Source organism: Sminthopsis crassicaudata, chromosome 2 (assembly GCF_048593235.1).
Source record: "Sminthopsis crassicaudata isolate SCR6 chromosome 2, ASM4859323v1, whole genome shotgun sequence".
In the NCBI taxonomy this organism is placed as follows: Eukaryota; Metazoa; Chordata; class Mammalia; order Dasyuromorphia; family Dasyuridae; genus Sminthopsis; species Sminthopsis crassicaudata.
The window spans coordinates 238779906-238797945 of record NC_133618.1 but is presented as its reverse complement, the minus strand read 5'-3'; positions in this window follow the sequence as shown (position 1 = coordinate 238797945).

The following is an 18040-nucleotide window of genomic DNA, read 5'->3' as shown; positions in this document are numbered from 1 at the left end:
TTACAATTCCATTAAGAATATATTGATGTGCCTATCCTTCCACAACTCTTCAACATTAACTGTTGCCAATTTTGGTCATTTTTTGCCAGTTTTCAGGGTGAGAGGAAACCTCAGATTTGTTTTAATTTGCATTTTTCTCATTATTAGTGATTTGCAGCATTCTTTCATCATCTTTGTCAATGTTTTTCAGTTCTTTTTGAGAACTATTTGTTTATATCCTTTGACCATTTATTAACAAGAAATAGCTATTAGTTTTATATGTATGTATGTTTATGTACATGTATTTGTACACATGGATTCAAAATCTCTATCAGAAGAATTTGATGCAAAGATTTTTCTCCCATAAAACCACTTCCCTTCTCCTAGATGCATTAATGTCTCTGTGCACAGGCTTTTTATTTTCAACTAATCAAAGTTAAATAGTTTATCTTTTGCAATTGCCTCTATCTCTTATTTGGTTAAGAATAATGCATTGTGGAATATAGTATAAGGTATTGTCCAAACCTAATTTTTGCTGGACTACTTTTCAGCTTATCCAGCAGTTTTTAATCAAAGAAGGAGTTTTTCCCTAGATGATTTGTTTTTTACCTTATCAAATACTGGGTTATTGAGTTTTATTGTTTCTGAATCTCCCTTGTGTAGTCTGTTTCATTGATCTATCCCTTTGTTCTTTAACCAATACCAGATGGTTTTGATAATTGTTGTTTTATAATATAGTTTGAGGTCTGGAAGTGCTATTCTTCTCTGCCTTTGTCTTTATTTCTTTTCATCATTTCCCTTGATATTCTATATCATTTGTTTTTTCCAAGTGAATCTTTTTATTATTTTATCAAGTTTTATAAGATATCACCTCGATAATTTGATTGACACAAGGATTAAAAATGTAAGATTAATTTTGGTAGTATTGTCAATTTTTAGTATATTGGCACAGCCTAGCCATGAGCACTAAATATTTTCCTAGTATTTTTTAGTATTACAGATATTGCAAGTTATTTTTCAGCTGTTTCTCAAAATAGAGTCTAGGACCTGTGTATCTTCTTTTCAAAGAAGCAATGGACATGGAGTCAGGAAACATCTGTGTTCTACCATCTAAGATGTTTACTAGCTTTGTAATTCTCTGCAAGACACTTAGTTCATTTCAGTTTCCAAATCTATAAAATAGGGCTATTAATACTTATACTACTTACATCACAAGGTTGTAATGAATTTCAAAGCCCTATGGAAATATGAGTTGTTATCTATTCCCTTATCCAAGTCTTTTGGAGAGAAAGAAAAGGCAATAAGCATTTGTTAACTACTTATTTATTATGTGCCAGGCACTGTGCCAAGTGCTAAGCATTCAAGCAAAAAGAAAAACAGTCCCTGTTTTCACAATCTAATGGGGAAAAAAAATATTTAAAAAAAAGAGTTGAAGTGATATAATTTTAGCAAAGTAGCAAGATATGAAATAAATCTACCTAAATCATCAGCATTTCTATATATTATCCTCAAAACCTTTCAAGAAGAAATAGTAAGAGATACTACATTTAAAATGATCATCAACAGCATAAAATACCTTGGAGTATATCTGCCAAGAAAAATCCAGGATCTATATTAATATAATTATAAAACACCTTTTATGCAAATAAAGTTAGGCAAATAATTGGAGAAATATTGTTTGTAGGTGGATAGAGTCAATATAATAAAAATGACAATTCTGCCTAAATTTATCTACTTATTCACTATCATTTCAATCAAACTACTTAAAAGTTAACTGAGCTAGAAAAAATTATAATAAAACTAATTTGGAAGAGCAAAAGGTAAACAATATCAAAGGAATTAAGGAAAAATATATTTAAAAAGGTAATAGATCTTAAACTGTAATATAAGGCAGTAATTATCAAAACTATCTGGCACTGGCAAAAAAATAGAAAGGTAGACTAGTAGAACAGAGTAGACATATAATATACAATAATAAATGATTATAACAATCTTGGGTTTAACAAATGTAAAAATTTAAGTTTTAGGTATAAGAATTCATTATGTAGTAAAAGTTGTTGAGAAAACAGAAAAGCAGTCTGGCAGAAATTAGGCATAGGCCAATATCATTTACCAAGGTAAGATCAAAATGAATACATGATATAAAGGGAGACATAAGTAAATTAAAAGAACATGGAACATATCTATCAGACTTATAAACAAAAGAATTTATGAATAAACAAGAGATAAGGAACATTGTGAGATGTAATGGACAATTTGGGTTTCAGTAAACTTAAAAGATTTTGTACAAATAAAACCAATATAGCCAAGATTTTAAGGAAAGGGAAAAAAAAAGAAAAGGGAGAAAATTATATAGACAGTTTCTTGGATAAAGGTCTTATCTCAACTATACAAAGAACTGTCAAATTTATGAGCATATGAGTCATTTCCCAATTGATAAATAGATAAAGGATATGAACAGGCAGTTTTTGAGTGAAGAAATCCAAACCATTTAAAGTCATATGAAAAAATGCCCTAAATCATTATTGATGATTTTAGTAAACAACTTTGAGATATATCTCACACCTATCAGATTGGCTAAAATAATAAAAGGGGGAAATGACAAATATTGGAGGGGATGTGAAACACTAATATAGAACACTAATATACTATTGGTAGAATTATGATTCGACCGTTTTAGAGAGTAATTTGGAATTATATCCAAAAAAGTTAATGACTGTATATACTCTTTGATACTACAATAACACCATCAGGTCTGTTTTTCAAGGTTATAAAGGAAAAGAACCTATATGTTCTAGAATATTTCTAGTAGTCTCTTTGTGGCTGCAAAAAATGGAAAACTGAAGGGACACCATCACTTTGGGAATGGCTAAACAAGTTGTGTTATATGATTGTGATAGAACAGTACTGTGCTACAGGAAATGACAAGGTTGGTTTTAGAAAAAAATAAATCGAAACACTTGGATAAAATAATGAAGAGTAAAATGAGCAGAACCAAGAAAACATTGTATGCTGTAAAAGCAGCATTGTTTGAAGAATAACTGAACAATTTAGCTATTCTGAGCATTATAAATATTCAAATCAACTACAAAGAATCTACGAAGGAAAATGCTATCCACCTCCAGAGAAAAAACTAATAAACAGAAATATTCATTGCATGGTTTTACATATATAAAAAAGTATTATTATGTATTGTATGTTGTATGTGTGGAGAGGAGGGAGGGAGAGAAAAATAGTGGCCTTTTTTAGTGTGAGGATGGAGAAGTAGGGAGACAATTTGGAACGTAAAATATAACCAAAGAATTCAATTTCATTTTTAAAAATGAAAGATATAAAAGTATTTTTTAATTAAAGGATTAGATTAGATGGTCTCCAAGTTCCTTAACTCAAAGACACTTTGATTCTAAACAGGGAAGCTGAAGGAGAAAGGAATATGCAAGTTCTGAATGAGGAAAGGGCAAAAATCTTCCAATGACCTGAAGAAAAAGAAATATAATTTTCAAAAAGCGAATAATCAGATTCAAAATAAAATACAAGTTCTACAGTGATTTCCCAAACTTTAGCCTGGCTTTCAGGCATTTTTGGCAGAAATAGTTTAGGGACCTTCTATTTTACAGCTGGGATGATACACTTTCTCTCTCCTACTGAAAAGTGTGAGTCATGATACTGAAACTAAATGAAGAAGGAAATAGAGTACTTTGCTCCTTGAACTGGGCCAGTAATTCACCTCTGGGTCCCTCCCTAAGTGTACTTACTTGATTCAGCCACTTTCAGAGCCAAAGGGAATACAATTCATTAACATTTATGAGAAACACTTGGAAAACATAAAAATCTATTAAACCAAGCCAGATTGTAGGGGATGTTTTGATTTTTTCATGGATTAAGCCCAACTCATTATTTCTCTAGCTTAATTTTGGGGAAACAATATGACACAGTGGAAGGAGTGCTGGAGGGGAGTGCTGAATTTGAATTCCAAGTCTTCCTGGGTGATTAGATAAGTCATTTCACTTCTAAGAAAATGGAGTAATTTGAATGAATGAATGAATGAATTGAATGACCATTCCAGCCCCAGACCTATGTTCTTAGCTCCACTAAAGTCCTTATCATGGTTTGGAGATGCCTTTGGTTTCACAAAGGTTATATCAGGGCAGCACAAACCTTGGCATGACCTACCAAATCAGAATGGCTTCTTTCACAGGCTTGGCAGAAACACAATCTGCAACTGCTATTGGATGACCTGCTGAAATGTGCAAAAGTTCTCCCTTTAGAAAGTTAGCCACATATTGATAGGTTGGGGGGTTTTTTGTTTGTTTTGTTTTGTTTTTTGTTTTAGTACCCCCAAACTCATGAAATCTCCAAACATTTTCACACCAGTGAAATCATAGTCTTCAAAAATGAGTTGATCTCAGGAAGATCAGAAATTAGGATCTTCCCTTTAGAAGAAGGCAGGTGATTCATAGTTTCTCAAACCATAATGAAGACTGATACCTAAAAAGGAAGCAGTGAATTTGCCCCAAGGCACTTACATGAACAAGGGTTTGATATTCACCTATTTGGATCTTAAGACTCAAAAGGTTCTGCTCCAGACAATTCCTGAACAATGCACTATAAATCCAGGTCCTAAAAAAATTCAACTAGACCCCACAGATAGCAGTGAAATATGCTGAGGGTGGAAGAAAAAGCAGAAAAGTGCCCTGTCCTGTTTGTTGGTTTTCATAGGACTCTTTGACCAGGCAAAGGAACTAATTGCCTCTCCCTTCACAATTTGAAATAAAAAATAGAGAAGACACATATGCAATTTACATAGACATTTTAGCATCCCTTCTATTGAAACTAACCATGTGTTTATGGAAAGAGTGCTCAATGGGAAATTTCCAAGCACATGAAAGTGAGCTTTTCTCTCTTAAATGAGAAAATAAAATCCTCTGTGAGAACAAGGGAAATAAAAATGTCTGGAAAGTATCTTACTCTGCCTTTTGAGTTGAGAACTTACTGCTAAAGCCAGAAACTCCATTACACTGACAAAATTAGTCATAGTGCCATTTGTTTGTTTCATCCTTTGGAAGTGGCAGACCAGAAGGAATGATCTTAATTTTCTTCTTAACTCTTTTCATTTAAATCATTTTATATGTATGAAGCCAAAGAGTTTGGGTTTTTTTTCCCTAAAAAGTTAATTAATTTGAGTGGAAAAATCATCTTTTGAAATAGGAAAGGATAATAGGAATAAGACAGAATAGGATACTAGGAAAAGGATAATTCATTTCCTATTTTGTTTTGCATTATTTTCTAGGAGAGGCACACACCCACTAAGAATGTGGAGGTAAGGGGAGTGTCTGTGATTGCATTAAGTCCCTTTTTTAAGAACTCTACCCCATACAGCATAGCTCAGTATAATTGACCTACAATCCCAATAATCACCTTACTCAAGAGAACAATGTACCTTATCAGATAATGTCAGAAGGAAGATTGTAATTACTAGCCTCTGGATAAACCTGTTTCATAAAGCACAACAGAAAAGTTGGTGCTTGTGATGTACCAAACTTAGGACCAGATAGGTAAGTGAGCTTCCTGGCCTAGAAGCCAGGCTTATCCAGTACAAATAAAATGTGTTATCTGATCAGGAATGATCCTCAAAAATTGATTATGAGTTCCTTGAGGGCAGGGATTTCCCCCCCCCTTTTTGATTTTGATTTTTTTTTTTTTACATATTCTATGCCTCCTAGGTACTTAGTAAATGTTTGTTGAACTGGACTAAACATAAACATCTAGACTAAACATGTTGTAATATGTTTGACAAATCTCACAAAATTTGATAATATTGCTCATGTTCTGTATTGTTCTGATTTAATCTTTGTAGAATAAATAGGATTAGGGTTCTTAACCTGATACTTGTTTTAATTTTGTTAACTGTATTTTAGCATAATTGGTTCCCTTTCTAACCCTATGTACTTTATTTTGTGCATTTAAAAACATTATTCTGGGAAGAGTCTATGTTAGCATTTCACCAGATAATCAAAAGGGACCATGATTCAAAAATAATTTAAGAATCTTTGGTTTAGGAGCACAGTCATAAATGCTTGCTTTAAATCCCAGATGGCACAAATACAAACAGGTAGAAAAGTCTGAGTTCGCTAGCTTTAATATTAGAGAGAAAGCCCGTTCTCCAACTCAGAACAAGATGGTCTGCTTAGGCATCCAGATTAGGCTGTAATATGCATCTTCAAATCAGCAAAAGGCCTGTGTATAACTAAACCCAAGCAGAAGGTTTGGCACATAGTAGGCATTTAACAAAGGATTACCAAATCCACTAGCAAATGCCACTAGCAAAAATTTGTCAAATATTTAAAAAATATACAGAAGATAGTAGAGAAATGTTCACAAAGATACTGTCATGTCAAATTTTATATAGACTTCACACAAAAAGAAATCTATACTTAATAGTCAGTTTCATATAAAATCCTTTTTCTATTCTTTGAAAAAATGTTCCTATTTACTTATGCTTGTCAGGTTCATAATTTTTTTAAATGTCATAAGGAATTTAAAAGCATCACTGTAAGGTAGGTAGTGCAAATATGCTTAATCCCATTTTACAAATGAAAGTAACTAAGGCCTGAAGTGATTCAGTGATTTTCTGTGAGTCATTTAGGTAGGAAGTAGTGGAGCTGACTCCAAGGACAGCAATCTGTCTATAATACAACTGAGCCTTAATAACTACTTGTGTTGCACCAGAGACACCACTTCTTCTCAGTTTTATGCCTCAAATTCACCTCATATCATTCTTCATTCCCTTGCCCATCTCTCAAAGATATCCTTTTTCTTTCAAGGAAAAAGTTCTGTCAAGGCCTTGATTTTATCTTCCCCCAAACATACATTTATCCCTTTTTTTCCATCATTCTTTCTCTTTAACCTTCAATCCCTCTTTATCTACTGGTTCCTTTCCTGCTGCCTGTATTCCTATTCAAATTGCCATCCTCTTCATAAAAAAAACAAAAAAACAATTCTTCACTAGATGCTCCCAATTTCCTAAGCTATCCCACAATATCTCTCCTCTCTTTCAAAAACAGGCTTCTAGAAAAGTTGTCTGCATCCTTTTCTTCTACTTATTCACTTCTCCACACCTTTCAGTGCAAAGGTTGAGCTTGCCTCAAAGCTAATACTGCTCTCTCCAAAGTTCCCAGCAGTCTTGTAATTGCTAAATCCACTGGCCTTTTCTCAGGCTTTGACCTTTTAGCTACTCTGGAATCTTTGATTTGTTGATCATTAGCTCTTCCTGGACACTTTCTCCTTAGATTTTTTTTTTTTTTTTAAATGACTGCATTCTCCTGATTATCATCATCATCGTCATTTATCAGATAACATTTATATAGTGATGTAAGATTTGCAAAGGAGAATTGAATTAATTATTTGACTATGCCCTAGTCTATAACTACGATCTGTTTTGTTATGAAGTGATATAAAAATCTTTTTAAAATGAGAAAAATTTTGTGCTACATAATCCCCATTTCTGAGATCAGATATATTCATTAAAACTGGGAAGGAACTTTAAAATATGGACTAAGGAATGTTAGAGATAAAAAAATATACTGTTAGAGATAATCTTTTCTATTCCCATCATTTTACCCATGTTGCCTCCCATATTAGATTGTGAATTTCTCAAGAGCAGGAATTTTTTGTCTTTCTTTGTGTCTATCCCCAATGCCTGCCTGGCAGACCAGTAATACCAGTTTCTGGGGAGATTGAGGTGGTAGATCTCTTGAGCTTGGAAGTTTTGAGCTGTAGTAGGTTAAGCAAAGGGTTAGGTCCAAACTAAGTTTAGCATTAAGTTAGTGAGCCACTGAGACTAAAGGGGGAATGGAGAGGGGGTGTCAAATACCTGTTCAATTAAAAAACAGAGATGATTACTAGGTCCTTAATTTCTAGTATAAAGACAGAGACAGAGACAGACAGACAGACACACACACACACACACACACACGCACACACACAGAGACAGAGAGACAAAGAGAGACAGAGAGAGAGACAGAGAGAGAGAGAGAGAGAGAGAGACAGAGACAGAGACAGAGAGAGAGAGAGGTAGTCATTAAAAAAAAATGAGGAATGATTCAATCAGGGAATGGGGGTGAGGAAGAAGTGAGTGTGACTAGCTGACACAAACAGAATTTGAACTCATATCCTTTAAATCTAAACCCACAACTTTTTGGATCACACCATTGGAAAAAACAAAACAACAACAACAACAACAACAAAAAACCTTGCCACTTAAAATAAAAAAGTAACCCCCAACATCAATTTAGACCTTAGTTCTGCCTTTCATGTTTTTATTTCCAAAAAGGAAATGTACAATTAGTGCCAACATAGTGATTTTTTGACTATTTTCTAGCTAGTATAATGCAGTTTACTTTTAAAATCTTACTGTTTATGTTATATGGCAATTTAGGCGATTAAAGCCAAAGAGATATGAGACACATAAACTCCAAATACAGAAGTAAATATTTTTTTTTAAAAGGACATCCTGTAACTCTTGGCTCAACCTCTTCATTGAGAGCTCTTTGGTTTCAAGAAGAAATGTCTAAGTTCTTTTTTTGGTAATGTGAAAATTAAGTGGAAAACAGAGAAAGCCAAGAAAGCTACAGCTGGCTCTGATCATCAGTGGATAGTTTTCTCGAGGAAAAAGATCTATTGATTTCAGGGATCAGGAAATCTGAGAAGTATGAGGCTCTGAGTAGAAAGAAGAAATTTGTGTATAAATTATATGTAACCTGACCCAAAACTCTCTAAATCTTTTCTTTTGAAACAGTCACAGTTTTAAGGAGAAACTGAACAAATTCAGCAGCAGCATGATCAATGCTGCCTATATCCTGAAGATACAAATATCATTTCTAATTCTTTCAAAGGCATATTTTTTATTTTTACATTAATATTCTTCCTCATATATCAATGGTCAAAGGCTCTTCAATCATAGATTCGTAAAACATCAGAACTGGAAAGAACTTTAGAATATGGACTAAAGAATATTAGAGTTAGAAGTCACCTTAGAATAGAAAATGTTGGAGTTTACAGGGAGCTTACGTCCACAGAACCTTAAAGTACAGAATGTAAGAAATAGAAAGAAGTTATGTTCATAGTCTGTTAGAGCTAGAAAGGATTTTAGAAGATGGAAGCTCACAATTTCAATGATCTTAAGTTGGAGAGAGCCATCTACACCCAGAGAGAGGACTGTGGGAACTGAGTGTGGATCACAACAGAGCATTTTCACCCTTTTTTTTGTTGTTTGCATTTTGCTTTTATTTCCTCAATTTTTTTTTCCTTTTTGATCTGATTTTTCTTGTGGAGCATGATAATTGTAGAAGTGTGTATAGAAGAATTGCACATATTTAACATATATTGGATTACTTACCATCTAGGGGAGGGGATGGAGGAAGGGGGAGAAATTTGGAACACAGGTTTTGCAAGGATCATTAAAAAGTTATCCATGTATATGTTTTGAAAATAAAAGGCTTTAATAAAAAAGAAGAAAGAGAAGAAGAAGAAGAAGAAGAAGAAGAAGAAGAAGAAGAAGAAGAAGAAGAAGAAGAAGAAGAAGAAGAAGAAGAAGAAGAAGAAGAAGAAGAAGAAGAAGAAGAAGACTCAGATCTGTTAGATCTGTCTGGGATTTTAGAACACAGACAACTAGAACTGGAAGAGACTTTAGAGCACTTGATACACAACTCTCTAATTTTTCTGTCTTCTCCTCCTGCCCCTCCCCCTTAAACTATAGCTAAGAGGGAAAGTGACTTGCCTAAATTCAAAAGCAAATAATCAGTTAACCAACAAGCATTTTTTACCACTTACTATGTGCCAGGAACTATACAAAATTAGCTCCTGCTATCAAGGAACTCAAAATCTAATAAGGGAGACAACATACAAAAAGGTTATTCATAACACAGGTTATTTTATTCTGAAGAGGGCCAGGGACATCAAAGTGTGATGACTTGATTTGGCAAGTAAATTGGATTTAAGTGAGACAGAGCTGCACAAAGTTGTCTCTTTCTTCCTGAATCATCAAAGTCCAATAGCAAGACAATAGATGACCTCAGCATTTTCAATATCTGACCAGGTTCTGAGGGCTCCACAGTGCCTGCCTTAGCCATTTTCAAGGCCTTTGGAACAATTTATTCTAGAGAAGTCTTCATCTACTTGGGATAGACATTCCCCCTAACTCTCTGATAGGTTTGAACCCTAACAGTTACCTTCAACTGGTTTAACCCTATGAACAGATAATTTTACTGATGTGTGGCTATTTCATGTGCACATGCTACAACTTCTTAGAGTCATGAGGGAGAACTGGGTGACAGGTGAACAGCAAAGATAGATGATCAGCCCAAAGGGCTTAGCAAACCCTCACTAGAAATGCTAGTTCTCCCTGAATACCCCATACACCCCTCATTATGTCAATCTCAAAGAAAAACAGTAGCAATATATGTGTGGTGGGGGGAAAAAGGAAGGGAAGGACCCGAAAAGGCTTCCCGAGAATAGGGGAATTGAGTTTTGAGACTGGAAATCCCATCATCCAAAGAGAGAAGGGAGATTGTTCTAGTCAAGAGGGACACCTACTAAAAAACATGAAGAGGGACACCTACTAAAAAAACATGATTAGGGAATGGAGTATCCTGTGGAAGGAACTGTAAGGAGGCTGGAGTTGCTATATCAGAGCAACCAAAAGTGAAGGAGTTGAGGAGATGATGTAAAAATCTGTCCAAATGATTAAGCTCAAAAAGTTATCAAACTGTGCATACCCTTTGATCTAGCAGTGTTACTACTGGGCTTATATCCAAAAGAGATTTTAAAGAAGGGAAAGAGACCTGTATGTGCAAGAATGTTTGTGGCCAGAAACTGGAAATTGAATGGATGCCCATCAATTGGAAAATGGCTGAATAAATTGTGGTATATGAATAGTATGGAATATTATTGCTCTGTAAGAAATGACCAACAGGATGATTTCAGAAAGGCCTGGAGAGACTTACATGAACTCATGCTGAGTGAAATGAGCAGGACCAGGAGATCATTGTATACTTCAACAACAATGATGATCAATTCTGATGGACATGGCTCTCTTCAACAATGAGATGAACCAAATCAGCTCCAATAGAGCAGTAATGAACTGAACCAGCTACACCCAGCGAAAGAACTCTGGGAGATGACTATGAACCACTACATAGAATTCCCATTCCCTCTATTTTTGTCTGCTTGCATTTTTTATTTCCTTCACAGGTTAATTGTACACTATTTCAAAGTCTGATTCTTTTTGTACAACAAAATAACTGTATGGACATGTATACATATATTGCATTTAACTTATACTTTAACATATTTAACATGTATTGGTCAACCTGCCATCTGGGGGAGGGGGTGGGGGAAAGGAGGGGAAAAAAATGGAACAAAAGATTTGGCAATTGTCAATGCTGTAAAATTACCCATGCATATATCTGGTAAATAAAAAGCTATAATAAAAAAGGGGGGGGGAATCAATATAAAATAAACTAATAGTGATTTTGAAAAAAAAAAATCTGTCCAAAAGATGGGTAAAGCCCAAATGATACTTATTCATTGACGTAATTCGGTCTCCATTGTCTCTGCCACAATAGCTTTTGTTTTCCAACAAGTCAGTTATAGATGTTGACTACAATGCATGAGTAAATGGTTTCATTTGACAAATTTCAAGGTTCTGTGATTTAGCTTCCATAGTGCTCCTTTGGCCCCTCCACACCTTACAGTAAATGCTCTTTTTAAGTTGAGGCTGAAACAATGAACACAAGGAGACCAAGCCCCTGAAGGGGAGCTTTTCTCTGAGGTAGATTAATCCTGAGATGACAAAGACTTCAAAGAATCCAGATCTACCTAGGACCAGTCAGTTAGGAGGTACAGTAGATAGACTCCTTCCCGAGTTCAAATCTGGCCTCAGATACTCACTAGTTGTATGACCCTGGGCAATTCAATTCAACCTGTTGACCACAGTTTCCTCATCTATAAAATGAGCCACTGAAGGAAATGGCAGTTAGCTTTGCCAAGAAAACCCCAAATGGAATGCAGAGGAGTCAGATATGTCTGAAGTGACTGAACAACAAGACCTATTCTATAGGTAAAGACTTCTAGAACTCAGGATTACTCCTATGTCACAATGAGACACTTAAGCAGGACATTAAGGGAAAAATTCCCCTATATCAAATGCTTGATAAATGTTTATTGAGAATGAATTGAGCTGTACACTAAATATATAAATAGGTTATAAGCAGACAACTTGTCAGTTTAAAGGCATTGAAAAAGAAACAAGAAACCTCCCTCACTACACTGAGGTGAGGGAATAAAGATTATAGACTGTTAAATTCAATTTCTGCACTTGAAGGTTTTACTTAATTTTTTTTCCTTTGTTACAAGGAAGGGTTCAATCTAGAGGAAGTAAATGAGAAATTACTATGATGTAAAGACAAAATGCATCAATAAAAAATGTTTATTTCAGCTTACAACATTCCTGACTGTGTCCTGGACCAGATTAAAATGTAGTTTCTATATGAAAAAAAATTTTTTTTTTAATTAAAAATATTTAAACAAAAGCACAATGGATAGAGAGCTAGAATTTGAGTCAGGAATTCAAATCCTGTTTCAAATTCTTACTAGCTTAATTTCTTTGGTCCTCAATATCTTCATCTATTGAAATGAGAGGGTTGAACTTGATGGTCTCTTAAGACTTCTCTTGTAGTTCTTAATCAATGATTCTATGAGCCATAATCCTAAAAATATATTTTTAAAAAGAAGCAAGATAAGCATTCCCAAAAAAAATCTAACAAGTACCCTTCCAAAGCAAACTTTTTAAGTTATTTCAATATAACCTTCACTATTATACAATTCTGTACTCAGCTTTCTTAAATCTACATTTGTAGACTGGCAATTATTCATCAAAATATAGGCCATAAATGGCGGCATTTTGATTGTATCTTAGTTTATTTTGGAAAAATAATATTTACTATTTAGAGAGGTTTTTGTATTTGAATAACTCAGGGTCAGCTTCGCTTCTAAAATAGTCCTTCCTGCCAGCATTTAAAAACAATTTTCCACTTAGGAAATTAAATGAATGGTTTATGGACTTAATATTCAGGTTGATAGAAACATAACTGTCAGTGTTTATCATCCCAGGTTTTCACTAGGACCACTGAAGGAAACCATAATACCTCATGAAAGAATTAATTGAGAGCTTAATACTGTGTCTTATCCATATAATATTTCCAATCATCTCTTAGGTACTCATGGCCAAAGTGTCCTTATTTACAAAGTAAAGCAGTTTATTGCAAGAATTCCACCAAATTATTTCCCAACCCAATAATTTAAACACCCTATTAGAAATCAAACTTGTCTAAGGACACACAGCAATTTAATATCCAGAATCTAAGTCTTTTGACTTCTAGGTTAGGTGTGCTTTCCATCAGTCCAGACTATCTTGTGCTTGTTTATTGATTAATAAAAAATACCTAATCCCTTTTCTACATATGTTACACATTGAAGTCAGAGATCTTGTATTTTGTACCAGCTCCTCATCCCCTTCACTTTTGGTTTGCTCTGATACAGCAATTCCAGCCTACTTAGAGTTCCTCTCTCAGATTCCCAGTAGAGTGGGACTTAAGAGTCAAAGAGAAAGGTTAGCAATGAAGTCTTTGTGATCCAATGATCCCTTAAATAAAGCATTTTAGATGATTGTACACAATAGGCTACTAGACAGTGAGTTTCCTGAAGGCCAGAAATTATCTAATCTTTGTCTCTCTTCCGGGTTTAGCTGTGCTCAGCACTGGTAAACTAATTAGTAAATGAATATTGAATTGAATTGATCTCAATGCTTCATTAAAGTACAAGGGGACAAAGTTAATAATGTTTGGTAGAAAAGTGGAGTAATGATTACCACATTTAAGTAGTCTGAAAGTATGGAGTTCAGGTCTAGAGGAAACATATAATATTTTATTTCTTGGATTTATTGTTTAGTCCTATATAGTGATACATACATGTGAGTTATTATTTATTATTATTAATATCTCACAATTGCATAGCATTTTATTCTTACAAAGAACTTAACATTAAGCTAATGTGATTTTCACAAAACCTGTAAGTATAGCAGTTTATTATTATTCATTTTACAGATGTCAAAAAAATTCAGCTCTTAGATAACACTGAATAGAGTACTGGTCAAGAGGGCTGGAGTTCAAATTCAGCTTCAGACATTTACTAGCTGTGTGACACAGGACAATTCAGTGTACATCAGTTTCTGCATCTTTAAAATGAAGATAATAATAGAATCTACCTCCCAGGGTCATTGTGAGAATATAAGGAGAGATAATATTTGTAAAGCATTTTAAACCTCTATAAATGTGATTTAGCAGCAGCAGCATTATAGATTTGCCCAATTCACACAGTTAAAAAACAGCAAAGCCTAGAATTAAATGTAGGTTTTCTAATTCACAAGTCTAATGCTCAAATTCCTAATATGTCTACAAATAAATACTTTCACTTTTTGGGAAAGACTGCAATTGGTATTTGCATTTAATTTCCCTTACAATAATTAAACTATTTAGTCAGTCAAGCTGGGTTTTTGTAAACATCTACTATGTGCCCACTTTTAGCTCACTAAGGATTCAAAATAATTATTTAAAAAGTGAAACTTGCATGGACAGCCTCAACAGCTGTCACTCTTTATCTCTGCTCCCTTTTATGGCTAAACTCCCTGAGAAGGACATCACAAAAGGTATTTCTATTTCCTTTTTTTTTTACTCCCTTTTTATCTCTTTGTAGCCTAACTTCCCACCTCATCATTCAACTGAAACTGTTCTCTCCAAAGTTACAAATGATCTCTTAATTACCAAATCTAATGGTCTTTTCTCAATCCTCATGTCTCTTGACCTCTCTATAGCTTTGACACTTTCTTTTTTTAAAAAGAAGATAATTTTTTAAAAAATCTAACAAGTAATCTTCCAAAGCAAACTTTTTAAGTTATTTTAGTATGATCTTCACTATTGCACAATTTTGTAGGCAATTTTCTTAAATCCACATTTGTAGATGCAGAGCAGGCTGGATATTCATCAAAATGTGGGCCATAAATGAAGGCACTTTGATTATATCTTATTTTATTTTGGAAAAATAATATTCTCTAGGTTTTTCTGACAATGTTCTCCTGGTTCTACTCCTACCTGTATAACTACATCTTCTCTGTCTTCATATCTGGATTTTTCTTCACACTAGGCATTAATGATGGCAGTCCCCCTGGGCCATCTTCTCTCCTCCATCTCTACCATTTTGAAGTGGTAAAATAAGCAACACTTAAAGGAATAGGATTCACATCAATTTCACTTGATGATCTCATTAGCACTCATGAAATCAGAAAACATCACATTTGAAACCTGTTTGAATCATCAATTCCAAACATAGCAGGAAATTCTTCTCTTGATCCCAATAGATCATTTTAGTGTTTGTGTGTGTGAGTCTTATGCAATAGCTTTTAGTTCAAAACCTTGGCCCTAGTCACTGCCTCATTATACATCAGTTTCCTCTTCTGTAAAATGAGGCTTTGGAGAAGATTGCCTCTCTGGTCCCTTCCAGAACTATGTCTGTGATCCTGGTGATGTGATTTAGGAGAGTGACTAATGGTTCCAAATGACGTGCTTGGGGTTTAGCAAATGATGTGATTGTAGGCAGCAAATGTTGGGATTCGGTCATGTGAAGAAATCACAATGGCCATTCTCTTTAGCAAAAGGTAAATGTATTTAGAGAAAAGGTTTATGAGAAGAGTTTACAGACAAAATGAAGAGATACAATAAACATCAGAAATGGTAAATATCAGAGTTGGGAGAAGACATAGTTAGCAAGGAATGGGGTTTTAACAATTAATAATGGAAAAGACAAATTCCCTAGGAAGTAACTTGGAGAAAGGAAATACCCTATAAGGTTAGAGTATGCCCTTAGCCAGCAGGCTTTAAATGTAGAGAGGAGTTTAGCACCCTAAAAGAGTTAGCTATAAGAAGGAAAAAGATACCATGAGGCATGGGGGATAAGAGGACAGACACTGTCCTTATGGGGAGGCAGGAGGGGAAAACATAGTGAGCCCAAGTGCTATGATTCACTGACCCAAAAGGGGTTCAGCAAAGATGGTGTGGGCCATGGACAGATTTATAGGGCAAATTTAACCTTTGGGGTTTGACATAATTCCAATATCTGTCCCAATATAGCAAGGCAGGACTCCACAGATCTCCATCAGTGCCTATTTCTGTCTGTCCTAGGGAAAAATTCTATCAATACTCTAGTCCCTCTCTACCAACCAAACCTAGTTAGTTACTCAGAAACTCATCATTATAATCCTCTAAGTTAGGTCCTAAGTGGACCAACTCATTGATCAGTTTTTTGGCCTCATAGAGTTTACAATTTTAACCAATGATTTGAATAAAGTATTTTAGGGGGAGTAATTGAGATCCAGGAAAGATGTCAGATACAGTAGAAAATAGTCAGTATTCTAAAAGATATTCATAGGCTAGAACACTAGATAAAAGAGAATATAGTAAAATTTAATTGAAATAAATGAGAAATCTGATACTTGGATTGCAAAAATCAATTCAAAAAGTATAAATTTGGGGAGACATGTATAGACATGTTGGTTATTCTCTGTTCTTGAAGAGTACCTTTACTGTTATTTAGATTTTTTTTTTTTTTTTTGACTAGATGAAAGAATAGTTACCCAGCCATAATCACTTAATAGGTGTGGCCTCAGTCAAACTAAGACCTGTTAAAGACCTTAGCTTAAAAAGGCCAAAATCTCCCATTTGGGTATCCAGGGCCATCTCCAGTAGTCTGATCTATATCTAGCCATGGAATCCTTCCATCCTCCTTTCCTCCCTCCTTCCCTCCCTCCCTCTCACTGCCTCCCTTCCTCCCTCCCTTCCCTTCCTCCCTCCCTCCCTTCCTTCCTCCCTCCCTCCCTTCCTTCCTCCCTCCCTCCCTCCCTCCCTCCCTCCTTCCCTCCTTCCCTCCTTCCCTCCTTCCCTCCTTCCTTCCTTCCTTCCTTCCTTCCTTCCTTCCTTCCCTCCTTCCCTCCTTCCCTCCTTCCCTCCTTCCTTCCTTCCTTCCTTCCTTCCTTCCTTCCTTCCTTCCTTCCTTCCTTCCTTCCTTCCTTCCTTCCTTCCTTCCTTCCTTCCTTCCTTTTTCCCTCCCTCCCTCTATTTCCACTTTCCTTTCTTCTGTCCACACATATGCACACAAGGGTACTGTACTCTTATCTATAAATGCTCTTTAAAACTATTTTGGGGGGGATGATTGAATCTTCCCAAGATATCTGGGGGTTTCCTGTCTAGATTTCTCTCTTAAGGACCCTGCCTTAAACCCAAACCACTCTGACTCTCATTGATTAGCCAACAATATGACCCAGTCCAAGCCCCAGTTGATCAATGTTTGAGTCCTGATTTACTCAGAGTTAAAATAAAAAGCAATCATTTATTTATTTATTTGAATGTATAGACATAATACATCAGAAAACACTCCAGAAGTTTTAATGATTTGTAAGCTCAATATGAGTCAATAGTGTTAAGACAAGCAAGAAAATTCATGTGGGTAAAATAAAGACAAAACTTCCAGGAATCAGGAAGTGATAATAATGTGAATACTGCCTTGATCAAGTCATAGCTTAAACATTGTATTCAGTTCTAAGTTCCCCATTTTAAGAAGCTAAAGAGTACCCAGAGGTGAGTTTACCCAAAAGGTGAAGGACCTCAGCAGATCATCTGATATGAGGAGCTTCTAAAAGGACCAGAGAAGAAACTAGAGAGGACTTACCAAGCATTTTCCTAAAGCACAAGAATAACCACTCACCCCTCCTCCAGTTCAATAACATAAATGACCCTTTTTTACCTTCAGGATTATATAGAAAACCATTGTTTGCATTGTAAAGCTCTTTGCCCCTTCCTATCTTTCCAGTTTTCTTACACTTTATTTCCCTCCATACACTCTAGACCAGTAATACTGACTTTCTTGTCTCTATACTCAATCTCCTGACTCCTTT